Genomic DNA, 26175 nt, shown 5'->3' on the forward strand with positions numbered 1-26175 from the left:
ACTCAAATGTATCACTAGATGCGGACTATATTCAGAAATACAATCAGATCAAGGGTCATATTTTACATGAAAATTACTCAAAGAAGTTATGGATGCATCAGGAATAAAACAATTCAAACTACTAGAAAACATTAGATTGGTAGAAGTTTATAGTGCATCCCTGTCAACTGATTGATTTGTCCCTTTTTGTTTTTAAGTTCTACCAATCTGGCCTCACTTGAGGAATCTTTTAAGATATCATTGCTCCCTACTGCAGTAATTGACTCCTTGATCACTATTGTGACACCACAACCTCTTTTACGATCTCACCTTTTGTCTTGCCTAATATTGAACTTTTAATCCTGTTATTTCATCCCCATATTTCTGTGATAGCATTTATGTCACACCTCTGTGTTAATCAATACACTCAACTCATTTCACTTGCTTGCAAGATTCTTTGCATTAAAATAAATGCCATCCAGCCTTGCCATGCTACCTTGTGCCTTAACTTGACTATATTCACACAGCCTTTCAGATTGACTTGGATCTTCTCGTATACTTGTGTGCATGTCATTTCCCACTGTTCCTCCACTCTGAATCCCAATCCCTGTGGAATTAGTTTAAACCTCAACCACGTGGCACTTACTGTTCAGCCACATGTTAATCTGTTCTGTCTGTCTATACCAATACTCATCACCACATAGCACCGAGAGTAATCCAGAGATTACCTTTGAAGTCTTGCTTTTTCATCTGTGACCAAGCTCCCTATATTCTTGAGAGAGATAACGGGAACTGCAGATGCTGGAGAATCGAAGATAACAAAGTGTGGAGCTGGATGAACACAGCAGGCCAAGCAGCATCTCAGGAGCACAAAAGCTGCCATTTCGGGTCTAGACCCTTCTTCAGAGAGGGGGATGGGGAAAGGGTTCTGGAATAAATAGGGACAGAGGGGGAGACGGACCGAAGATGGAGAGAAAAGAAGATAGGGGGAGAGGAGAGTGTAGGGACGGGATAGGTTAAGGAGGTGGGATGAGGTTAATAGGTAGGAAATGGAGGTGTGGCTTGAGGTGGGAGGAAGGGATGGGTTAGAGGAAGAACAGGTTAGGGAGGCCGAGACAGGCTGGGCTGGTTTTGGGATGCAGCCGGGGGAGGGGACGAGCTGGGCTGGTTTTGGGATGCGGTGGGGGAAGGGGAGCCACCGCATCCCAAAACCAGCCCAGTTCGTCCCCTCCCCTCACTGCATCACACAACCAGCCCAGCTCATCCGCTCTCCCCGCTGCATCCCAAAACCAGCCCAGCCTATCTCCGCCTCCCTAACCTGTTCTTCCCCTCACCCGTCCCTTCCTCCCACCTCAAGCCGCACCTCCATTTCCTACCTACTAACCTCATTCCACCTCCTTGAACTATCCATCTTCCCTGGACTGACCTATCCCCTCCCTACCTCCCCATCTATACTCTCCTCTCCACCTATCTTCTTTTCTCTCCATCTTCGGTCCGTCTCCCCCTCTCTCCCTATTTATTCCAGAACTCTCTCCCCATCCCCCTCTCTGATGAAGGGTCTAGGCCCGAAACGTTAGCTTTTGTGCTCCTGAGATGCTTCTTGGCCTGCTGTGTTCATCCAGCTTCACACTTTGTTATCCCTATATTCTTGAGTTTGGTTGGTTCGCCGAGCTGGCTTCTTGTTTCGCAGACGTTTCGTTACCATGCTGGGTAACATCCTCAATGCAGTCTCCAATGAAGCGTCAGGGTGTTTTCTGGCCTGATTTTTAAACTCTGGAGTCTGTTGATCTGGATTGCCTCACTTCCAGTTTCCTCCGTAGTCGAATGTATATGGGGTCGAGTTCAATGTGTTTATTAAAAGTGTGCTTCGCAGAGTGCCAGGCTTTTAGGAATTCTCATACCTCGAGCTATAACCCAAGCTGCAAATCTCCTTCAATCCCTATGTTCTTGTTGCAGGACCCCATCCCTATTTGTACCTTTTGGATCCAAGGTGAACTGCAATCTCTGACTGCTTCCCTTTCCTCTTCAAAATGCCATGCTGCCTTTCAGTGACATTTTCAACCTAGCCCAGGGAGACAACACACCATCCTAGAGTGAGGTCTATGGCTCCGAAAAAGCCTGTCTATACCCCTCAGTATTGAATCGCCTGCGGCTAGTCTCTGGCCGCACTCCCCAGAAACACTGTCACTCTCACCGTTTACCAACAAGGAAAATCTGTTCTTGACTACTTGCCTGCTTCACTTCTGATGAGAAGACACACATTCCTTCTCCAGCTGCACTTCCTTGAGGTGCGAGATATCTACATTGAAAGAAAAACTTGCTGTCCATGTAATTCTCAGCCTCAAAGATGAATAACGTGTCTCCAGTTGATCCCCAAGCTCTGAAACTAGCTTTCAAACTGACCCATATGGTGATATTTCCAGCATATGTGGTCATCCAGACTTCCATGAGAGTCTAAGATGTCCCACACCACCACAGGCCAAGCAACACGAGGACTGATTTCCCCTGCCGTACTTAGTTTCAGTCTTAAACTTACTTTCCTTATGTTAAATTTACTCCTTCCCTTATTGTACTTTGGCTTACTTATATTAGTTTATTATATCGTCCTTGACTTCCACTTATTGCAATTTGTTGAATGACTATGTTGACCCCTTCTTTCGAAAACAATGGTAAACTTTGCTAGTGTGTGGAAATTTATACACAGTCCTTAACAGCAATTTATCAGCCAGTGAACTTACAAATTTTCTGCAACGTTGCTCTAGTTTTCTTTTTATCAAGTTCACTACAGTTTGGTTCCTAGCAGCTGAATGGTGTTCCTCTGGTCCTCCCAGGTAATTTATCTATTTCTTTAAAAATTCATTTGTTTAATCACAAGCTTGTGATCCACCTTGTGACATAAGTGTTAGTACTTTTTTTCCCATTCAGGTGCTCTGAAACTGCAGCTATTAAACTTGGGCCTCCTCTCTCGCTGCTGAGTGGTAGCTGAACAGCTACTCGCCCTCCCCTGATTCTGGGCCTCAGAACATCTTCCCCCGCCTTCTATCTTGTTGCTGTGTTTTAAGCGATGATAGATGAGGGTGATGATACCTTTCCTCATGGATTCAATCATGCTGCTTGCCAGAAGCATACACTGGTACATGTCCAGCAAGTCCTGCCAATCAAGTTCCACAGAGATGAATACAACTTGGTTGTAAGCCTTCACCTTGAAGAGATTTTTTTTACTTTTCTTTGAACTTGCTGACCTTAGCCAATTCATCCAAAGTTAGAGGTTTGTCCAAGCGCTTCCATACTTTCATTTAAGGTCTTTGTAACAAAGTACAGCAATGATTTGGAGATGATGCTGTCTGTAGGCTTCTGATCATACTGTCTGGCATAAAAGCCTATTCTCAAAATATCAGTGTTACATCCACACTCTGTGTAATGTTCCCCAAATTATTACAGTTCCAAGTAGGATACCCAAATTTTCGTGCCCCTGGGTGAGGTGAAATGAACCGGCTGTCCTTTTTTTTTCACCCATTTTCTTGGGCCCAGCAAGATGAACTTACAGAGGCCCATCTCCTACGTGGATATCTTTCTTGAAGATCAAGTACATTTATGTTTCAAAAGGAGCTGATTTAGCCAGACTTCCTTGAGTTAAAAAAGAATAAATTTATTAATTACTAAACAGGAGTAGAGATAATACAATAACACACACACAGGTTAGGAATTAAAAGTGAGTCCAGAAAAGATAAAAGTTAAAAAGATAAATGAGTCAGTCTCTCAGTCATTTGTGAAGAGTAGATAGTTGACATTGCACCTGGAACAGTATATGTTGCTAATTGCACTGATGTTGTTAGTTGGACAGGCTATTTTGAGATAACGGGCTTTGCGGCTAAATCGGAATCCTTCATCTTGGTTCCTTTCAACAGTGGCTAGCTAGCAGCATTCAAGTTTGATATGTTCATTGGTGATCTGGGGTTATGATCCGTTCTCAGGCTGTGACGACTTTACTGAGCAACCTTCTTCCATCAGGCTGCTGATCACATGGCTGTCTCTAAGTTCTTTCTGCAAGAAGAAACACAAGTACGTCTCATCCTGCACCTCTCAGCAGACCCTGGAGTGAAAGATGTTCTTCGAGGCCACTGAAACCGAGATTGAGGCTTGCTGGTTCTCCACTCCTTGGAATCCTGCTAAACTTAAAAGCTGCATTGTTAATTGCATTAACAACAGTTAAGCCTTTGGAGCATTGATACCTGGAGATCAGCCAAGAGAATATTAGTCTGAAGGTGATTGTGGCTGTGGCCAAAACAGTCATTGAGATCCACAACATAGAAAAAGGCCCTTTTGTCCAACACATCTGCACCAGTTAAAAACAACCATCTCACTGTTCTGATCCCATTTTCCAGCATTTGTCCCAGAGCCTTATAAACCTTGGTGTCACAAGTGCATGTCTAAATACTTCTTAAATGTTATGAGGCTTTCTGCTTCTACCCACCTACAGACAGTGCATTCTAGATTCCCACTACCCTCTGAGTGAAAACACTTTTCCTTTGTGTCTCCTCTAACCTGACCCATCCCTTAAATCTATGTCCCCTCACCATTGATCCTTCTATTGAAGGGAAAAGTTTCTTCCTGTCTATGTTATCTGTGCTCCTCATAATTTTGCATGTCTCAATCATGACCCCTCTTGGTCTCTCATGTTCTAACTCTAACGAAATATCAACAAACACAGGGCTCGACTACATATAGACTCCATTGTGAATGAAAACCGGAAGTGAGGTAATCCAGCTCAATGGACGCCACAGTTTAAATAGCAGGTGGAAAAACACACCAACACTTCTTCAGAGGCTGCACTGATGATATTACCCAGCAGAGTAATGAAATGTTTGCGGAACAACAAACCAGCTTGATGTTATTCATTTATTGGGACAATCATCCTTTCACTGAGGCTGGAATTAATCAATTGCATGTTCTTAGATAATCTCTAATCAAAACCGTCTCAGATGGTTAGTGGTAATGCTCTTTTGCTGACCTTAGAATAGTCTCATTCAAAGGTACCATTATGTTTCACTTACATGTTAGAGCCGACTGTCCCATTTTGTTTTAATCCTTGTTGGTGATTTTATATCTTTTTAAACATGGGCCACTTTGGTGTAAGCAGGTACAGGTTACTCCCAGAGATTCCCCCTTTTGGCCCTAGGACACAGTAAGGGGGTGTTGCTGTTATTAATAAACAGTCAAATCACAGTCCATGAATCCAAGTCAGAGTTCAATAGTAATCTTTCAGCAGTGTTCCATCCATGATTCTCTTTTCGTCGTTCAATGAGCTGGTCATTTCGTTTCAACATCCCACTAGCGATCTGTTTGCTTGGTGCTGCGTAGTAGGGCCACTCCCTTGGTCCATGGCTCTTCTGCAGTCATCTTCCTCATTATTGTGGTTCTCCTGCATTTTATAAGACAAAAAACAATGTAACACAAGAAGAGCGTTACAACAAATATTACTATTCCTTGTGCAATGGATCCCAGCGAACCTGTTGCCCAATTTCATAGAGTTGAAGATGGAGGTTGTTTGAGTTTATTCATTTCTTTTTGGAAATGGTTGGCCAAATCAATAACTTCTACAGCGTTATCAGGGATGTACATACAGCACAATTTTCCGATGAGTGCACGTGCGCCTCCTTTCTCAGTGAACATCATGTCGAGGGCATTCGGTTCTGCAATGCAATGGTTCGTACGGCAACCATTTCTTCATTTATCTTGCCCAGCGCTCATGCTGTGTCATTGGTCACTTGTTCTGAGACTGTGGCCGTGTTGATAGATTTTCTTAGCTGTACCGTACCAGGTAAGAACATGGCGAAAAGCCTATCTGTCCCTGAGATGGCATATTTGTATCATTTTGATGCTTCCTTTAGGAAGGATGATGATGGCACATTAGTATCGTTTTGATGCTTCCTTCAGGAGTGACAACGTGTGATGCATGTAGCTCAAATAACGTGACCCTGTCTAGATTGGAAGTAGCGAGGCTTAGACCCTGTGTCCGCACGCAATGTTAGTGCCGTGGTATGGGGTGAATCAGGTGATAATCTCATGGTACTGGCGTGGTTGAAATGTTCCCTTGGTCATGCAGTTCTTGAAGGTCAGCAGGCCAGGGCCACCCTGTCTGAGGAAAGACGCGTTTAAAAATCCCTTGGTCAGGAAGAACGCACTGACGGGTCCTGGGAGAGGGTATATGGAGAAGTTATAACTCTGGGTACAGTTACTCAATCCCATGAATGTTCCCTCTTCCTGGTTTTCAATCCTTGTCAGGCAAATCAAGCAACCAGGTCTCCCTATCCCCGATGTGTTGGTCAATGCAATGAAGGCAGGCAGCCGTGAGGTATTGTAGTTGGGCTAGTACCATCCTGCAAAGGTGGTCAGGTTATACCCTGCTGATTTCTATTGTGCCCTACCTTGGCCAGTATTCATTAAGTACTTCCCACCATTGGTAGAGTGCCCATCTCTGTCTCCCAGTTTAGAACTATTTTGCCTAAGTACACATTTGGCTAGTTTTGAAGTGTTAAAGGGGATGGGTCACAAAAGTATTCCTCCCTTAGAATATATGGGTAATGTGTGCAGACCTAATAACTGGAGACAAGGTGCTGTCTAGCATACACATATGATAAGTATAAAAATGTGCTAGTGTTTAAGGCTCTTTCCTCTGCTTGCTTATCAGCTTCTGATGGGATCAACATTAAGAGGAGTCCAAAAAGGATTAGCATTTTCATATTCATGCTAATTTCAGCAGTATTCTTAATTATAGTTTTCACCACACAACGGGGTTACATATGGGATCTTAATTCATTCTGGTTGATGTCCTGGGGTTGAGGATCCTATACCCGCTGGTCATTGGTGATCATAAATGAGGACCCTTTAAAACCTTGAGAGAGAGAGAATACCAGACTAGCAGGCTAGACTGTTATACTATTAAACCCTGTATATCCTTAGCTGTATATAATGTCTCCATTTACCAATTCTGTTTAGTAAATGCGCTTCTGTTACCTGTTAATATTATCTCACTATGTCCATCCCAGTGGGGAGATGAGGCTCCCTCATTTGGGATTATTTTCACCAGGCCTTTTGATCCTGGGGCTGGCATTTCTGTTTGTTCTGAGGAAGGATCACCGGACCTGAAACATTAACTCTGATTTTGTTTTTTCTTCACAGATGCTGCCAGACCTGCTGAGCTTTCCTAGCAATCTCTTGACAAACCGCTGGCTCCATGCCTGTCGCTGAACCATGTGTTAACGCTTACAGGGGATTTCATGTAATCCCAGACTTGTCCCTTGCTGTTAGTCAGTTTTGTCCCTCTGCCCCCAAACCCGTGATTAGGTCCTGGGGAGGTGCCATTGCTTGTACTGTAATGAGCTCAAAGTGTGTTAGTCCAGTGGCTCTTGAGGGTGTTGCTCTCTGGGCCATCAGAATGGACATTTAACCCCTTCTCCTTTCATTGTCTTGGTCAGAACATTTTTCAGCGTTCTCTTCATTCTGTCCACCGTGCTCTGTGGATGGTCAGGGAAATGATACCTTTGTGTTGTTCCCAGTTATTTATATGTTTCCTTCAGGTACTTTCTTGAAATGTGGGTCCCTTGTTCGGAGTCCAGTTGTAAGGGAATTCCCCACCTAAGTATTATTTCAGTTGCCAAAATTTTTGCTACCGAGGTTGCAGTGCAGTTCTTTGTTGGGAAAACTTTTACCCATCTGGTAAATTGGTTGACTATGACCAGATAGAATTTTTTGCTTTGACTTTGTGGGAGTGGTCCTATGAAAACCACTTGAATGTGTTTCCATGGCCTCCTGTGTTCTAACATTGCTTTTGCTGCACTATATGTGTAATCATTCCCTCTCTCCTGTGGAGTCTGAATTTTTCTGTGTGCTTTTACTTTAATTACTGCTACCTCCTTCAGTTCCATTACTGCAGCCAGTAGGTCCCTGACTAGTGTCTCGTGCTGAATTACACTGCCACTTGAAGTAACAATATAAGCTCGCCTTGCTCATGTCGTCATGGACCACACAGAAGGCATACCTACTGTCTGTGTAGATGTTATCCCTTTGTCCACTTCCTAACTTCAGGGCAGCAGCAAATGCTTTAAGCTCAGTTACCTGTGCAGAGTGACATTCTTGTATCCTTTCTCCTCCTAAAAGTCCCCCTTTCAAATTAACCATGGTCCACTCTGCCCGGGTCTCACTATCATAATACTTCTGTGCCCCATCTACAAACATACATTTCACATCTAGCCCTCTAATGGCTCCTCTTTGACTCAACCCGGTCTCTCTTTTTTCCTTTTCTATGAGGGGAATGCAATCATGTGTTTCTCCTTCCTGATTCACATCGCTTGCTGGGTTCTCTATTATCTTTAACCACTTCAATGTGCTTGTCTGCTGACAACAGTGTAGGTTCCCATTTGACTCACCAACCATCTGTTTGCCTGCTTCCGATAGCTGGACTATACAATGCAGAGAGTGTAATATCACCTTCCCTAGTTGCATCAAGGGCGAGGTCTTCATTAGAGCACAGATAACACATTGGATGGCTCAAACACGCGAGTGTTGTCCAATCATTTTTTTCCTGAGTGGTATCCCACAGTCCAGAGCTTATCTTTATGCCTCTCTAGTACTACTGCAGATTAATTGCCATGGCTTTCGCTGCAAGAGGTGAAAGAGCTTTTTCAGGTCAGGGTGTCTTAGCACTGGCACAGAGGCCAGTGCCTGTTTGATCTTGACTAAGGTCATCTCCTGCTCAGGCCCACAAACAATCTTCTCTGAGCTAACCTTCTCTGCACTGCCCTTCCACCCCCAACTTTGGTAAGGTCTTAGACGGGGTCTGGCTAGTTTGCTGTAATTTTCTACAAGGCTCCTGCAATAGCTTAAAAAGTCCTAAGATTTGTCTTACCCCTTTAATCATAACTGGTTTGGTTTGTTTTTAATAGGATGCTATGGCTACCTTGTATTACTATCTGTTGCCACTGGCAACTGGCTGGAGATTTCTGTCTTAGTCCCAGTCTGTGCCTGCTTTCTCCAGGGAGCCAGCAGTCGTCTTTCTCATATAGCTCCCACAGTTAATGGTTAGTCTGGGACAATTTTTGGCGAAATGCCTGTCCTTATGGCACACAAAACATATTATCTACTTTTGCAGTCTCGGACAGGCTGCCTGTCTATGTGTCTTCCCTGTAACTAGTGCTGCTAGTTTCTTAATATTCCCTTGGTCATTTTCTGCCTTCATAGACCAATTGACTACTTCCTTAATTTGTCTTTTATTTTAATCCTCTGATTCTGTCTCCATGGATTACTTCACCCATTAGCAGGAAAAATAACATCACACTTGGACTCAAAATTTCTAATGAAGTATCCATCTATCCCATGGCAAACAGAATGGGTTAATTAGTATAGATCTACCAAAGAATCAAAAAAGAGGGTGGGGTGTAAACTCTTGCATATAATTGCATCATCTGTAGCTCGTCCTCCTGCCAGAAAATATATGTTACATTTTAAGGAAAAAAACAACACCACTTCTGTTAAGAGATAATGGGAACTGCAGATGCTGGAGAATCCGAGATAACAAAGTGTGGAGCTGTATGAACACAGCAGGTCGAGCAGCACCTTAGGAGCACAAAAGCTGACGTTTCAGGAAGGGCCTCGGTCCGAAATGTCAGCTTTTTTGCTCCTAAGATGCTGCTTGACCTGCTGTGTTCATCTAGTTCCCCAATTTGTTACGTCCTCTGTTAAGTTTGCCTTTTCCAATTCAACTATCAGGTTTTAGAACATACCATCATAATTTTGATCAAAGAAAATTGCATTCCCAAGATGCCAATTTTCTTACTTTTTGCATGCTTTCACATGACAGTGCATTTACAACCTTATCATCCAAAGTTAACGATTGACTCATGTTAAAACAGTATTCAGAAATTCTTTTCTGGTCAGTAAATGAAATACCAAACATGGTAATTTCTGAAATTAAAATTTACTCAAGCCCAAACATAACACAGAGTGAATTCCAAGAGGTAAATGTTTACCAAGCCTTACAAAACAGCTTTTTAAATCAACATTTCTTTATAGACATCTGCTTTGCACAACCACTGAGGGTTTCTTAAACAAACATCACATTAACCATACACGCCCCATACTTACACAGGGACACCATTTCCATACATTCCCAAAATGCAAACTAACTTCAAAACATCCACAGATTTCAAGTTCTAGGGAGCAAAAACAAATTGCACAAGATGACATTTAGCAACCAATGAACAAAGGTGCACTCAAACTAGACTACAAAGAGTTAACACTACAAGGTTCTGCCTTTATCAAATTAAGTTAGTACTCTGATTCTCCCACTGTCCTAATTATATATGTAAAAGTACAAAAGACAGTTTTAACTAATTGTTACCCTCCAATGCCAGGGCTCAATATCTTTTTTTAACTGGTTCCAGTGCTTCTCTATTTCCTTCATGCGCATGTCAGGCACCATTGTACCCCCAGGCTGACATTGACAAGGCCTGCTCCACTGTTCCAAAGAAGCTCAACATAACAAACAGTGGACTCAAACGTTTTGCTCCATTTCACACTGCCCTCTGTTTTGTCTCGTTTTCCCTTTTGTTTTTAATTCATTTGTTAGGCAGCAGCACACCTGTTCCAGGCACATTTTTATTTCTTCATTTATTTTCTTGCCCCATCTCAATTTCCTTTGGCCCCTGAAGATGACTGTTCTGACATCGATCTCCCCTGTCTTGCTTTGTATCACGGATCTTTCTTTTGTCCAAAAGAAAGCAGGGTGGGTAATGACAGGCTACTGCAAGCTCCGTGAGATACTTGTGAGTTGCGCTGAAGTGTTCTGCAAAATGACCATCCAGTCTCCATTTGGTCTTCCCAGTGCACAGGAGACTCCATTTTGAACAGTGAATACAGTGGACTGGATTGAAAGTAGTATGTGTTCACCTGGATGGGGTATTTAGGGTTTTGAATAATGAGGATGGAGGAGATAAAGGGGTAATTGTTACACCTGCTGCATTTGTCTAGAAAAGGTGCCCTGGGAATGGAATGTGTTGTTGGGTTGGGTGCGGGGTGTGGTGAGAATCATAATTTGACAACTTCAATTCAGATGAGGATCCTGTTCTTAATTTAGCAAGGTATTCAACCAATGGATATTCTTGTTCAGCACATGCACCATAACATCGACATCACTGTGGCAACATGAAAGGGAAGGACATTGTTGCCTTGTGGAAACATTGAAGACGCAAAAGACAGCACACATGGATCATGACCCGAATGTAGTTGTGCCATGCCTTCAGTAAAGAGTGATTACAACTGCTAATGTCTTAAAAGTTGGAGTGAGGATTATGATACTTCAATAAACGTCCTCACTTCAGAAAGCGAGTGTATGAATGGTGATGCTCATTGTTTAGAAACAGGTAATAGGCTGTCATTGGGGCATATGCTTGAGTCTAGAGAAGGAACAAAGAAAGTTGTTAGATGGTAAATGGACAGTTTGGGGAATTTTACATGTCCCACAAGGTCCAGGGCCTGTCTAACTTCTTGAATGGTCAACAGAGAAGGGGTGGGAACACAGGGATGAGTTAGAATCACATTTGTTAACTTGGATAGGTACGCCAAGTACCAAAAAGATAAACTAAAATTTGGCAGACTACAACAAATCAAGAACATAAGCATCAAAAGATATTTTTAGTGTGTTTGTACGAAGAGTGCGTTGTGTCACCAATTCTTTGAGTAAACAGTAATGGTTATACTTTTAAGGCTGTAGTTAGAATGAGCTCAGTAAAAGCAATCCTGGTAGATCATTGATCACTGCTACTATAAATCACAATACCTTGTAGTTAGGAGAACACAATCAGATCGCGTGTGTGCATGGGATCAGTGGGTATGGCTTTGGGTGGTTTGTGTTAAGCTGTGGTAGCCAGTTGGGACATTGTTAAGCTGCGTGGAATCCTCGTACTGTTTTAGTTGTGTTTGGTGTTTCCATCTACTCCACATTTTCATTTCTATCAGCGCACATATGTCACCTGTTACATTCCTGTATAAAGGCATAACTCTTGCTGGTATCCGCTGCGCTCTGGCCCCACTTTTACCATTACATTGATAATCACAGGGACCAGGCAACAAACTATTGATTGAACAATTTATTATTGAACAAACTATTGAAACTATTTCTGAAGAAGGGTCCCGACCCAAAACGTCAAGCTTTCCTGCTCGTCTGATGCTGCTTGGCATGCTGTGTTCATCCAGCGTCACGCCGTGTTATCTCAAATTCTCCAGCATCGGCAGTTCATACTATCTCTGTAACAAACTATTGATCTCGCTGTATGTCTTTAGCCACCTGCCTGTCCTTGGCTTCATTCAGAATCATGTGTAACTGTGTACTTAGTTCCCCAGCATATTCACAGACTTTGCCATTAAGTGATCCTGCATCAGTCCCACTCAAGTATTCTTTCTAGCAATTGCTAGCCCAACCGGTCATTCATTCAAACGTGTGAATCCCTTTTTGTTTTCTGAGATAACTCATAAGAACATTAGGATACCAAGCCAATTATCACCCACCTTTCCGTTAGCTCCTCAAAGGTGACATCACCAAGATATCAAAAATCTTTAGTCAATTCACATTTCACCACAAGTCTAATCTTTTATTTCAGAGTCAGACTTACGCGACAAAGTCCCAACATGGAATACTTTGAATAAATCTGTAATTTAACTTTACATGTTTTTCAAACTGGCGCAGACACATTATCAATCACATCTACACTTAATATCTTCACACACCCAGAAATATGAACTCCTATAAGTTATGAGCACAAGGTACAAAAAAAATCTTCAGATCTCAAGCTACAGAGAAAACAAATGTTACACATAGAACAGCATTTTAACAATCAAGAAACAAAACCAAATAGTTTACTGACTGCAGGCACTTCAAAAATTCACACAGGAAAAAAAATCATGATCCCAAAAATGTACAAGAACATACCTGCAATTTGTGATGCACAACAAAGCCTTCAGGCACTTCTGTCCAATCTCAGATTTTAAATTGATGCCTCCATCTTCCTTGTTGTAGGAATGAGAGGTGCACAAAGTTTTACATTTGTGACCAGAAGCTCCAGACAAAAGTACACTGTTGTGATTTGGGATCTTGCCTCCTCCATCTCAGTTGTGATTGGAATCATAGAGTCATGCAGTATGGAAACCAGCCCTTTGGCTAAACTCTTCAATGCTGACCAAGTTTCCTAAGTTAACCCATTCCTGCATTTGTCCCATATCCCTGTAAATCAAATCCATATACCTGTTCAAATGACTTTTAAACATTGTAAGTACACCTCTTCTACTTTCTCTAGCAGCTGGCTTTTCCTTGCAGTCTTCCCTAAGTAATGGCCAATATTAAGCACCCCCCAGTGTTCTGGCTCTTCAGCTGTGGCTGTCAATGATGAAAATATCTCTGATTGGGGCACCATAATATCTTCCCTAGGTTTCCGCAATGCACTGGGACACACTTGATCAAGTCCTGGGGATTTACCTACCCCTACGTATTTTAAGATCTCCAACATCACCCTTCAGTAATATAGACTTTTGTCAAGACATCACCACTTACTTCCATAAGTTCCTTAGCTTTCATGTCTTTCTCCACTGTAAATACTGGCAAGAAGTATTTGTTTAGGATCTCAACCGTCTATACTGGTTTCACACATTAATGGCCTTTTTGATCTTTAAGGGACCCTATCCTCTGCCAAGTTGCGCTTTTGCCCTTAACATCTGTGTAGAATCTCTTTCAATTCTCCTTCACAGTATTCACCAAGGCTATCTCATCCCATTTTTGTCTTCCTGATTTCCCTCTTAATTGTTCTTCTACAACCTCTATTCTTCTTAAGGAATTCACTTGCTTCCAGCTGTCTATACCTGACATGTGCCTCATTTTTTTTGACAATAGTTTCAATATGCCAAGTCATCCAGTGTTCCCTACCCCTGCCAGCCTTACCCTTCACGCTAACAGGAATATGCTGGGCTCTGAACTCTCCTTTTCTCATTCTGGAAACACCACCCTCCCCCACCCCCACCATTTTCCAGGCATCGGTTTACCTGTGAACAGTTTCCCCCAATCAACTTCTGAAAGTTCCTTTTTAATACCATCAAGATTGGCATTGCTGCAATTGAAAACTTTAATTTCTGGACCAGACCTATCCTTTTCCGTAAGGACTTTGAAACTAATAGAATGACACACCTGGCCCCAAATTTCTCGGCCCCAAATTTCTCCACCCCAAACACTTCTGTCGCTTGCCCTGCCTTATTTCCAAAGAGGATGTCACATTTTGCCCCTTAAATAGTAGGGCCAGCTACACATTGATTGAGAAATTTTTCATGAACATGCAACAAGTTCCTCCCCATCTAATCTCTTAAGATCGTGGCAGTCCCAATCTATGTTTGGTAAGTTAAATCCTCTAATATTACACACCTGTTCTTCTCACAGCTGACTGCAATCTCCATATATATTTGCTCCTCAATTTCCTGCTATATTAGGGAGTGGGAGGGGACAGGGGAGATTTGTACTATCTCATCAATTTCACTTTTCAACCCAAAATGCTAATTTCCAACAGAGAATGATCAACTCATAGTAACTTTCTGTTTATATTGTTGCTGTATAATGACTTTGTTTCATATCACTAGTCTCTGCTCTCCTACATGCCTTTAACTGTTGGAGAGAATGATACACCTACCAACCCTTGCTAACATTAATATTTTTCTATAAACTTTACATGTTTTAGGTGATGTGAAGCAATATAGTCCCCTCACTTCCCCATACTTACATAAACTCAAGTTCTGCTTTCTCAGCTTTCAGATTTCAGCATTTTATTTTCAACTGACAACTGAATGCCATTAAATATTTCTCTACATGCTATTGTTTATTATTTTATTAAAAGCGCCTTTGCCTTCTAAATTGTTCAACGTTTTGTGACTCATATATGAACGCATCCAACTTTAACTGTTCCAACAAGCTCTGCAAGCCCTATCCATGTAAATCATAAGCTATTTTTCCATTCTTTCTGCCAAATGTTACAGCAAGGAGGTTGAACCACTCTGATAATTAAAACACAACACCCAGAGAAGCTTGCCTCAAATCATAATCTACTAAAGGAAATGGAAAAAATGGTATAACCTGCCTTTCACAAGCATATGGACGTACATGGAATAGTGTAGGTTAGTTGGGCTTCAGATGGGTATGACAGGTCAGCATAACTTCGAAGGCCGAAGGGCCTGTACTACGCTGTAATGTTCTATGTTCACCTCCCAATCTGTATTAAAGGAGAGGTTAAATTGAAGTAATCTGTAATACTCACTTTGTAAGCAACAAATAACAATTTATTTATCTAGCTCTGACAGTGAACAAATTAACAGACCTACTAACAAGCCAAACAATTCGCCCTAAACTAAGTAATCCTGAATACACCAAAATTGTAATGGTATGCTGTTGCAATAATACATGTCCCAACCCTATAAACAAAGTAATAAGAAAAGCAAATTAAAACTTAAGCTCTCAAAACTATAGTCTAGATGCATCTTCTGGAATGTTCCGTACCTTCTCCGCTCTTCTTCAGTCATTAATTCTTTCTTCGTTGAACCCTCATGTCCAGAATTTTAGCTAAGAGTGCCATGGTACCTTTGAGATGGTGCTTAGTCAGCAAGCATAAAGATTTCTGTGACAGCCAGAGGTTTACTCTCCTGATGCCACTTCAGTGTCTCACTGATTTTTAAAAACCCTCTTTTTATATACTCTTGATGACCTGTCAATTTCTTTTTTATCAGATTGCTCCTAGGTTGTCAATAGCATCAGATTTAAATTTAATTGGGTTTTGGTTTCTAGGGCTTGGTTTATATTAATTGACTGATATTCAAACTGCTTACCTTAACACCAAAACAAGCCTAGGTTGCCAACTGCACAGCGATTTGGTACATTTGTTTCAATTGCAGAATTGTCTATGCATCGGCAGCTGCTTTCAGACTTTCTTTTTATCTCCAAGCTTGGAAAAGCACATTACATCTTAAATGGACTGCACACTCTTCCTACTATCATTTTTACAAACAAATTCTTATATCCTGCCTGCTAATTTGCAAGAACTCTACCCAACTTTGCAACACCTTTTTAAGAAAAAAGTGAACAATCATTATGAAAAGCTGACTTCATTTTGTTGTTCTACATCTTAATTCCATTATTACCAAATCTATAATACATTGGAGTTACTCATTGCATACAAATTCTATAAATATATATAACATTGAACACAACCATTTCTACCTTTCCACACATTTTCTTTTAAACCCGCAATAACTCATCTGCAAGAACATATTAATGACAACATGCATAACCTATTAATTAAATGCTTGTAACATAAGATTGTACTGAAATAGTCTTGTATTCTTGTCCATAAATCTTTCCAAAAATTTCAAAGAGTTGTGATCAGTATACATAACTGTCTTTGCTATATTGTTTGCAACGTAAACATTAAAATGTTGTAAAGTCAGTACGAAACTCAATAAGTCTTTATCAATTGTTGAATATTTCTCTCATGGATATTGAGTTTTTTTGGAAAATGACCGATTGGCCTTTCAATGCCGCAACCGACCTCCTGTAACAGTACAGCACCAATCCCTACAACTGCTTGTGCCAATATCAATTTTGAAGGCTTTCAAGAAATTTGGCACTGTTAAAACTGGTGTAGTGGTTAACACTGCTTTTAAAATCTCAAACACATCCTAGCATTGTTCATTCCACTGAAATTTTGTGTTCTTCTTTAACAAATCCGTCAGTGGTGCCACCACGCTGCTGAAGTTCGGTACAAATTTCTTGTAGAATCCACTCAGTCCCAAAAAGTGAGGATCTTGAAAATTCGTTGATGGTCTTCATCTTCATGTTCCTTGGTATGATCCTTTCATGTCTGATGTTGTGTCCTGAGATAGTCACTTATGCCTTCGCAAATTCAGTTTTTAATAAACTTATGACCAGTTTTGTCTTCATAGTCTTTCAAAGAGCTCTGCCAAATGCACCATGTGATCTTTCCACGAATGGCCAAAGATCACTAAGTCATCTATTTAGATGGCACAATTAGTTAATCCTGCCGTAACTCCATTCATAAGTCTTTGAAATGTGGCTGGTGTGTTCTTCATTCCAAAGGGCATTACTTTTAAGCTGACATAGCCCATTTGAGGTTACAAATGCAGAAACCTCTTTTGCTGTCTCTGACAAAGATACCTGCCAGTAACGTGAAGTAATTCCAACTTTGTGATGTCAATGGGTTGCCCAGGTTTTTCCACATAGTCTTCCAGCCTTGGAATTGGGTATGAGTCTAAATTAGTCACAGTGTTGATCTTCCAATGATCCACACAGGATCATTGAGTACCATCAGGTTTGGGAACTAACACAATCGGCGAATTCCACATGCTTTGACTCAGCTCAATGATGTCTTCTTGGAATTTCACTTTCACTTCCTTCTGTACCTCTCCTGCATTGAGAGGAGTGAAACTGTAGGGTTATTTTATCAGAACAGCATCCCCTACGTCCACCTCATGTACTTTAGTATTAGTCCTCCCCGTTCTACTTCTATATATGTCCTCATGGTGCTGCAACAAGTCTTTCAATTTAGTTCTCTGTTCATGAGACAGAAAGCTTGCTACCCTATCCCATTCTTTAAGAACTTCCTCATTAATCAACTTATTCTGAGGCACATCAAAATCCACTGCATCTGAATTTGATTCCTCACTCTGAGTGGCAGTATTTAATACCTGTTTCTCCACTTCTGTTTCACTGACATTGTAGGATTTCAGCGTATTCTCATGACATACCTGATAATTTTTTTTTCTTTCCCAACTGGCATCTTTGCCAGATAATTCACCCAACTTGGCCTCTTCTTAATCTGATAAGGACCACTAAACCTTGCTTTGAAAGGATACCCCACCACTGGTAACAGCACCATACTTTATCCCCATGGGCAAATGTGTGAATATCAGATTTCTTATCTGTCTCTTTCTTCATTAGATGCTGTTCTACCTTCAAATGTTGTCGAGATAATTCACCCACTTTGTTTAATTTTTCTCTCACCTCAGATACATAATCCAACTGTGAGATCTGTGACTTCGGATTTATCGACTTTTCCTTAATTAATTTTAAAGACTCGCTTCCTTTGTGTCAAGTATCAGTTCAAATGAGTAAACTGAGTTGATTCATTTGGAGCATCTCTAATAGCAAATAATATAAACGGAATACCTTTATCCGAATCATTCGGGCAATCATGGCAATAAGCTCTCAGCATGGCCTTTAGGGTCTGATGCCCCCTTTCAAATGCTCCCTGGGATTCAGGATGGTACACAATTGATTTAAAGCATTGGACGCCTAAACTATCCATGACCTCCTTAAATAATTTGGCAGTAAATTTGAACCCATGGTCTGACTGAATCTCCCTGGGTAGTCCATATTGGGTAAAGAAAGCAAGCGACTCTTCCACGACACTTTTTGCTTTGACATTCCGTAATGGAATTGCCTCTGGAAATCTGGTAGACACATTCATTATGGTAAGCAAACACTGGTTTCCACTTCTGGTTTTAGGGAGGGGACCTACACAATCAATCGTAAGCTTTATAAAATGTTATTCAAATGCAGGAACTGGCATCAAAAGCATTGGTTTTATTACTGCCTGTGGCTTTGCTACTATCAGACATGTATGACAAGTAAGGCAAAATTCAACCACGTCTTTGTGTATTCCGGGCAAATGGAAATTCTTCTATATCTTAGCCTGAGCCTTCCTCACTTCTAGATGACTACCTACATGTAATTAGTGTGCTACCCCTCATACTTCCTCTCTGCATGCTACCAGCAACACAATCTGGTGAATGTCTGCCCACTTTTCCTATGCACTAACCTGCCGAGGTCTCCTTTTCCTCCTTTGGACTCTATCCTTAAGGTAATAAAACTCTGGAATAATCCGATTTATTTTCTGAGTAGGCTTTATGATACAAATCTTTTTCTGTCTCATCTTTTTATTGCAACTCCATTCATCTTTCAGAACTAAACACAGGCCCAAAATGTCAGCTCTTGTGCTGCTTGGCCTGCTGTGTTCATCCAGCTCCATTTTGTTATCTCGGATTCTCCAGCATCTGCAGTTCCCATTATCTCTGATACAATTTTAACCTCACTGCAAAGTCTCTTCCAGGGATATCTAACCTGAAGAAGTTACCCTCCTCCCTCCGGACAAACCTCAGGGGATCTCTCTCCCACTGCAACTCTTGCTCCTCTCTACCTATCTTCTCCTCTATCCATCTTCGGTCTGCTTCCCCCTCCCTATTTATTTCAGAACCCTCTCCCTCTCCCCCTTTTCTGATGATGGGTCTAGGCCTGAAACATTAGCTTTTGTGCTCCGAAGATGCTGCTTGGCCTGCTGTGTTCCTCCAGCTTCACACTTTGTTGTCTATGCCTGATCCTCTACCTACTGAGGTTTTCCCTTACCATTTCATCAAACAGGGCGTCAGCTAACTGGACCTCAACTTCTTCACTTTAGTTTTTCCCTTTAACCTATGACGGTGAGATCTTTTCATCACACAGTCCAGAAAAATTCCACAATATTTTTCTTTTAACTCCTCAATTCCCTGGTTTTGCTTCGACTTCTCCTACAATGGGCATAACTCCCACCTTTGATCCTGCAAAGTTGTTTCCAAGAACATAGTGTATTCCTGGAATAGACACTCTTCCATTCACTCCTGCTGTCACTTCACTAGTCTTTATTGGACTTTCTAGCCTTATCTTACACAGGGAAATCTCTCTCCATTTATTCTACAGATTATCACTCTCTTGGGTAACTTTTCAGAAGGAGTACAAATACATCCATCCTTTACAATTATAAACTGACCGGCTCCCATCTCTCATTTTAATTTCTCTGCTGTCACCCTCTGCTGTTCCTGAGTAAACCTTACAGTGATGACGTCTTTGAAGAGATCGGGCATTCTCTTACTTTCCCGCCCGTGACTAGGCTGTGCATTGTCCTGCAGCTCCTTGACTTCTCTTGGGATTTCCTTCACTATCTCAACTAATCCCACTGGTTTAGCCTGTTTCCAACATTCTTTTCCACAGTGCCTCGCTTAACCAATGGTAAGATTAGGTTAGATTCCTTACAGTGTGGAAGCAGGCCCTTTGGCCCAACAAGTCCCACTGCCCTTTGGAGCATCCCACCCAGACACACCCCTGAACACTGGGCAATTTAGCATGGCCAATCCACCTAGCCTGCACATCTTTGGACTGTGGGAGGAAACCGGAGCACCCAGAGGAAACCAACGCAGACGCGGGGAGAACGTGCAAACTCTGCACAGACAGTTGCCCGAGCTGGAATCGAACCTGGATCCCTCGCCCTGTGAGGCTGCAGTGCTAACGACTGAGCCACCGTGCCGCCCAATAAAATGGAATTTCAAGGAAACACCTGAGGCCTTTTACCTCTTTTTCACCCTCTGTGGTTTTTTTCTTCACATGTGCTAAACTGTTCCCAGTGTGATATAATTTCTGTTTTTCATTGAAGGAGCCTTTTCCCCAAATTCTATCCTTCACAGAATGAAATTGCTGTCAGAAGCTAGATTTTGATCTATACAATAATTCGTATTCATCCGCCATCTTTGCAGCTCTTCTTACTTTCGTAACTTTCTGTTCCTCAATGTGAGTTCTTATCATCTCTGGAAGTGACATTTTGAACTCCTCCAGCAGAAGAATCTTTCTAAGGCTCTCATATGTCTTTTTCTATCTTTAATGCTCTCAGCCATCCATTCAAGTTGCTATGTTTAATTCTTTCAAACTCTGTAAGTCTGACCTGATTCTTTCCTTATATTTCTAAACCATTGTCTATATGCTTCTCGTACCAATTTGTCGGCTCACAAAATAGCCTGTTACTTTTTTTATATTCTCTTGACACCTAAACTGATGGTGCTGCAAACATCTCACCAGTCGTGCATACCAACTTGGTCTGAATTAACATTACCCACATATTCTCTGGCCAGCACCTCTCTTCCATCAATTTCTCAAAGAAAATGTAAAAGGTTTCTTCATCTTTTTCATCAAATTTTGGTAATGTTTGGGTATATTTGTATATATCCCAACCAGGCTGTTGGTTACAATGAGTTTACTCATCATCACTTCTGTGTGATACCTCTGTCATTTGAAGTATTTTTGTTTCAATTCCAGCTTCATCTTTAACAACTTGAACATTTTTCCCTACCTTCTGTCTTAGCTAGAAATCTTATTTCCCTTTCTTTCTGCTTTTAACCATAATTCAAACTCTCCCTCCTTTCTTTTGTCCTGTAACTCCAGTTGTCTCATTTACAATTTAATCTTTCTAACTCCACTGCACTTGAATGTTTCTCAGTTATACCTAAATGCTTGACTAAATCTTTCAGAATTTCAGCTTTTCCCTTATCCCTTGTTAAATCCAAATTTAACCTGTTTGCTTTGTCCTTCTAAACTTCCTTGACAAATTTGGGAAGCATCCTCGAACTCCAGAACCTCTTTAGCAATGTTAAGAGCCATTCCCCCGACTTTTGATTTAAACAACAGAACCGAAATTAAACAGATTTTCCATTTGTCAGCTAAGTGTAATTTAAAGACCTAGGACACTAAATCCCAAGTCTGTTTAAATCTGCTGGAGCCTTTCATACCTCAAATCTTTTCAAATCTGTCAAAATCCACTCAGATCTGTTCAGATCCCATACATGAACCAACCAGATCCTGGACTCGAGCCCCCAATCTGTTTGGGTGAGGAGATTGAACCGTTCTGATAATTAAAACCAAAACAATCAGAAAAGCTCACCTCACCTCATAATCTGCTAAAAGAAACTGGAAAAATGCTAAATAACAAAGTGTGAAGCTGGATGAACACAGCAGGCCAAGCAGCATCTTAGGAGCACAAAAGCTGATGTTTCGGGCCTAGACCCTTCATCAGAGACGGAGATGGGGAAAGGGTTCAGAACCCTCTCCCCATCCCCCTCTCTGATGAAGGGCCTCGGCCCGAAACGTCAGCTTTTGTGCTCCTGAGATGCTGCTTGGCCTGCTGTGTTCATCCAGCTTCGCACTTTGTTATCTTGGATTCTCCAGCATCTGCAGTTCCCAATTTCTCTGAGGAAAAATGCTAAAACCTGCCTTTCGTCTCCCAATCTGTTATAAAGGAGAGTTTAAATTAAAGAAATACCTGAAACTCACTTTATACGAAACAAGTAATGATTTACCTATCTAACAATGAACAAATTAACAGACCTACTAACAGACCAGACAAATCCCTCTTAACTACTAACTAATCTTTGCCTTTTTTTCAGCAGAGAGCAGCAGGAGCTGGGCGGAAGTGAAGTTGAAGCAGAGAGGCAGTTGGGAAGGGAAGTGATTGTTATTTAAGCACTTACTTCGAAGCCAGCGGCCCTTTTTTCAGTAGAGAGTGGCGGGAGCTGGACGGAAGTGAAGTCGAAGCAGAGAGGCAGTTGGGAAGGTAAGCGATTGCTATTTAAGCGCTTACCTCAAAGCCCCAAGTCCTACACAGTAGGGTCTCCCTCCCACCCTGCTCCTCTAACCTAATTAAGAGTCCACAGACTCGCGGCGGAAAGAGCGGGAGCGTCAATCAGCAGCCTACAGGTGGGTAAGTCTCTGCTTTAAAGATTAGAAAATACCTACCTTGACCGGCGGAGCCTTCCATTTCTGATCCAGCAGCAGGAAGAGCGGGAGCTCTAACCGAGAAGGACTCTTGTATGTTGTTAAGGTAAAGCTTTTCAATTTATATTTCTTGTGTATCGTGTGATTGATTAAAAGTTTAATTGCTTAATTGAAAAAGGCAGTAGCAGGGAAGTACTAGAAATTATTTAATACATAAATTGTAAAAGTTAACTAAATAAGTAGTAATGGCTGGACAGGTGATGTGCTGTAGCTGTATGATGCGGGAGCTGGCTGATCCCATTGTGAACGATAGCAAGTGCTGGTTGCTGGAAGAACTCCGGATTAGAATTAATGATCTGGAATCTGAGCTTCAAACTCTGCGGCACATCCGGGAGGGGGAGAGTTACCTGGACACTTTGTTTCAGGAGGCAGTCACACCCGGTAGATTAAGTAATTCAAATTCAATGAGTGTTCAGGGACAACGTGGTATGACTGTAAGTGAGGCTGGTCGGGGGATTCTGAGTTGAGTGCTGGAGCCTCAGCCCTTGACCTTGACCAATAGGTATGAGATTCTTCCTCCCTGTATGGATGAGGGAAAACACTGTGGGCAGGATGATCCAGCTGACCATGGCACCGTGGTGTAGAAGGTCATTCAAGAGGTGGAGCAAAAAGACTGGTAGTTGTTATAGGGGATTCTACAATTAGGGGGACAGATAGTATCCTATGCAAGCCGGATCGGGAGTCCCGCATGGTGTGTTGCCTGCCCGGTGCCAGGGTGCAGGACATCTCCAACCTGCTTGAAAGGATATTGGAGCAGGAGGGGGAGGATCCAGTTGTTGTAGTCCACATTGGGACTAACAACATAGGCAAGGCTAGGGTAGAGGACCTGTTCAGGGATTATCAAGCACTGGGAAAGAAAATGAAGTACAGGTCCTCAGGGGTCATAATCTCCGGATTACTGCCTGAGCCACGTGCCAGTTAGCATAGGGAAAAGAAAGTTAGGGAAGTAAACACGTGGCTAAGGGATTGGTGTGGGAAAAAGAGATTCCATTTCATGGGGCATTGGCATCAGTTTTGGAACCGGGGGGATCTGTACCGTTGGGATGGTCTCCACCTGAACCGATCTGGAACCACTGTTCTAGAGAAAAGGATAAATGGGGTGGTCAGTAGGACTTTAAACTTCTGAGTTGGGGGGGAAGGGGAAGTGAAAGTGACAGGGAGTATGGAGTTAAATGGAAAGATAAGGAACAAGATAGCATGTGTACAGGTGGGTTTAAGCTCGAGGCAGACTAGGAATACAGCAAAAAGGAACAATAGCTGAAGACATTTTAGGATTTCCAATGTCTCTAATAATGATAAGAAAGTTAACATTAAGGCACTTTAACTTAATGCTCGTAGTATTCGCGACAACGTAGATGAATTAACAGCACAAATCATCTTGAATGATTATGATGTGGTAGGCATCACAGAGACATGGCTGCAGGGAGTTCACGACTGGCAGTTAAACATCCAAAGATTCACAACTTATCGAAAAGACAGGGAGGTGGGCAGAGGGGGCGGTTAAGAATGAAATTAAATCTACAGCACTGAATGACATAGGGTCAGAGGATGTGGAGTCTGTGTGGGTGGAGTTTAGGAACCACAAAGGGAAAAAAACATAATGAGGGTTATGTACAGACCTCCTAACAGTGATCAGGACCAGGGGCGCAAGATGCACCGAGAAATAAATAGGGCATGTCAGAAAGGCAAGGTCACAGTGATCATGGGGGCCTTCAATATGCAGGTGGACTGGGTGAATAATGTTGCTGGTGGATCCAAAGAAAAGGAATTCATGGAATGTTTACAGGATGGCTTTTTGGAACAGCTTGTGATGGAGCCCGCAAGGGAGCAGGCTGTTCTGGACTTAGTACTACGTAATAAGCCTGACTTTATAAAAGATCTGAAAGTAAGGGAACACTTAGGAGGCAGCGATCATAGTATGGTAGAGTTCAGTCTGCAGTTTGAAAGAGAGAAGGCAAAATCAGATGTAATGGTGTTACAGTTAAATAAAGGTAATTACAGGGGCATGAGAGAGGAATTGACGAAAATCGACTCGAAGCGAGGAAGACAGTAGAACAACAATGGCGGGAGTTTCTGAGTGTAATTGAGGACACAGTACAGAGGTTCATCCCAAAGAAAAGAAAGATTACCAGGGGTGGGATTAGACAGCCATGGCTGACAAAGGAAGTCAGGAAATATATCAAAGAAAAAGAGACAGCCTATAAAGTGGCCAAGAGCACTGAGAAATCAGAAGTTTGGGAAGGCTACAAAAACAAATGGAGGATAACAAAGACAGCAATAAGGAAGGAGAGGATCAAATATGAAAGTAGCTAGCTAGTAATATTAGAAATGATAGTAAAAGTTTCTTTGAGTACATAATAAACAAATGAGAGGTAAAAGTAGACATTGGGCCGTTCCAAATTGATGCTGGAATGCTAGTGATGAGAGATAAGGAAATAGTTGAAGAACTTAATAAGTACTTTGTGTCAGTCTTCACCGTAGAAGACATGAGAAGTATCCCAACAATTAGGGAGAGTCGGGGGCAGAGTTGAGTATGGTAGGCATTACAAAAAAGAAAGTGCTAGAAAAGCTAAAAGGTCTAAAAATCATTAAATCTCCTGGCCCCGAAGGGCTACATCCTAGAGTTCCTAGGGAAGTGGCTGAGGAAATGGTGGAGGCTTTGGCTGTGATCTTTCAGAAGTCACTGGAGTCAGGGAAAGTCCCAGATGATTGGAAAATTGCTGTTGTAACCCCCTTGTTTAAGAAAGAATCAAGACAAAAGGGGGAAAATGATAGGCCGATTAGCCTAACCTCAGTTGGTAAAATTCTAGAATCTATTGTTAAGGATGAGATTTCTAAATTCTTGGAAGTGCAGGGTCAGGTTAGAACAAGTCGGCATGGATTTAGTAAGGGGAGGTCGTGCCTGACAAACCTGTTAGAATTCTTTGAAGAGGTAACAAGTAGGTTAGACAAGGGAAACCCTGTGGATGTTATCGATCTAGACTTCCAAAAGGCCTTCGCTATGGTGCCTCATGGGAGGCTGCTGAGCAAGGTGAGGGCCCATGGTGTTCGAGATGAGCTACTGGCTTGGATTGAGGATTGGCTGTCTGAGAGAAGGCAGAGAGTTGGGATAAAAGGCTCTTTTTTGGAATAGCAACCGGTGACAAGTGGTGTCCCGCAGGGTTCAGTGTTGGGGCCACAGCTGTTCACTTTATATATTAATGATCTGGATGAAGGGACTGGGGGCATTCTGACGAAGCTTGCCGATGATACGACGATAGGTGGACAGGTAGGTAGTACTGTGGAGCTGGGGAGGCTGCAGAAAGATTTAGACAGTTTGGGCGAGTGGCCTAGGAAATGGCTGTTGAAATTCAACATAAGCAAATCCGAGGTTTTGCACTTTGGAAAAAAGAATACAGACGTACACTATTTTCTAAATGGTGAGAGAATTCATAAAGCAGAAGTACAAAGGGATCTGGGAGTGTTGG

General features: G+C 42.0%; 1 long non-coding RNA gene across 4 annotated transcripts in view; it reads left to right on the top strand.

Annotated features, from left to right (window-relative positions):
• The window catches only part of LOC132210753 (uncharacterized), a 49030-nt gene that overhangs the window by 15695 nt on the left and 7160 nt on the right, over positions 1–26175 (top strand). For 2 of the 4 annotated variants that reach the window (XR_009446942.1, XR_009446941.1), the window contains one exon: positions 22321–22487. This is a non-coding gene — a long non-coding RNA (uncharacterized LOC132210753). The remainder of the gene's footprint in view (positions 1–22320; positions 22488–26175) is intronic. The other 2 variants (XR_009446943.1, XR_009446940.1) reach the window with 1 other exon arrangement.

Source organism: Stegostoma tigrinum, chromosome 19 (assembly GCF_030684315.1).
Source record: "Stegostoma tigrinum isolate sSteTig4 chromosome 19, sSteTig4.hap1, whole genome shotgun sequence".
Lineage (NCBI taxonomy): Eukaryota > Metazoa > Chordata > Chondrichthyes > Orectolobiformes > Stegostomatidae > Stegostoma > Stegostoma tigrinum.